Source organism: Dama dama, chromosome 32 (assembly GCF_033118175.1).
Source record: "Dama dama isolate Ldn47 chromosome 32, ASM3311817v1, whole genome shotgun sequence".
NCBI lineage: Eukaryota > Metazoa > Chordata > Mammalia > Artiodactyla > Cervidae > Dama > Dama dama.
The window spans coordinates 27,316,273-27,317,674 of NC_083712.1; positions in this window are offsets into that span (position 1 = coordinate 27,316,273).

Genomic DNA, 1,402 nt, shown 5'->3' on the forward strand with positions numbered 1-1,402 from the left:
AACTCGACTTCCTTCAAATTGTCTAAGAAGTGCAGACTGGCTTCTAAGAAAAGAAAAGTTGTGACTCCAAATCTCTTTTTAAAATTCTTAAACAGGTGCAATGGATAGGTCTTTAATAAGTTATCTTGAAAACAGTACAGAATAAATAAGATCCTAGAGACCTAATGTATTTAAAACCTCACATGCCCATATTACTAATAAGATTGTTTAGGCTTGAAGTAAATGATCCCATATGGAGTCCATGTCTTCAGGGAGACGTAAGAGCAGCACAAACAGCAAATATGTTGATAAATGTAAAAAAAACATTATAAAAGACTATTATTAACTGTTTGAAGTAAACATAACAACTAACGGCAGGGTCTGTAATATACATAGAAAACATATTAAATAAGTAAATGACAAAAGAAAATGAAATTTTACTGTTGTACAGTTCTTAAAGTGGATTATGATAAATTGAGGAGGCATATTTTAATCCCTAGAGAAGCTGCCAAAAAAAATTTTTTTAAAGGAATAGCTAAAAAATTCAGTAGAGAAAAAAATTGAATATTAGAATAAAATAATTTAATCTAAAATTAGTCAGGAAAGAAAGGACAACGGGAAAAAGAGCAAATGAGTCAAATAGGGAACAAATAGCAAGATGGTCTTCACAGGTGGCACTAGCAGTAGAGAATCCACCTGCTAGTGCAGGAGACACAAGATGCACAGGTTCGATCTCTGGGTCAGAAAGATCCCCTGGAGAAGGATATGGCAACCCACTTCAGTATTCTTGCCTGGAAAATTCCATGGGCAGAGGGGCCTGGCAGGCTACAGTACCTGGGGTTGCGAAGAGTCGGACACGACTGAGCATAGCAAGATGGTAGACCTAAACCCAGTAATGGAACTGTTTGAAACAGTTCACATTTATATCAATACAGTGATGGTCTGCTATGAGTATTAGGCCAGTAACAAGCAGTCAGTGCTTTTCTACCCACAATTTTAGCAGCAGTATTTGATTCTATGAGCACAGTTGTAATTGTGTATTTCTTCTGGCAACGTCTGCTCCCCTCACTGTTACTGTTTGAGTAGAAAGGCCATCACTAACACATTGTTAGCCTCTCGGCTACACTACAGAACCTTCCAGAGAAGTCCATTCTGATCCTTAAAATTAGAGAAAGTAGTAATGGAGGATTATGATTTACTCTAGCCCTAAGTTGGGCTTCCTTGATAGCTCAGTTGATAAATAATTCGCCTGCAATGCAGGAGACCCCAGTTCAAATCCAGGGTAGGGAAGATCCACTGGAGAAGGGATGGGCTACCTACTCCGGTATTCTTGGGCTTTCCTTGTGGCTCAGCTGGTAAAGAATCTGCCTGCAATGAGGAAGACCTGGGTTCAATCCCTGGGTTGGGAAGATCCCCTAGAGAA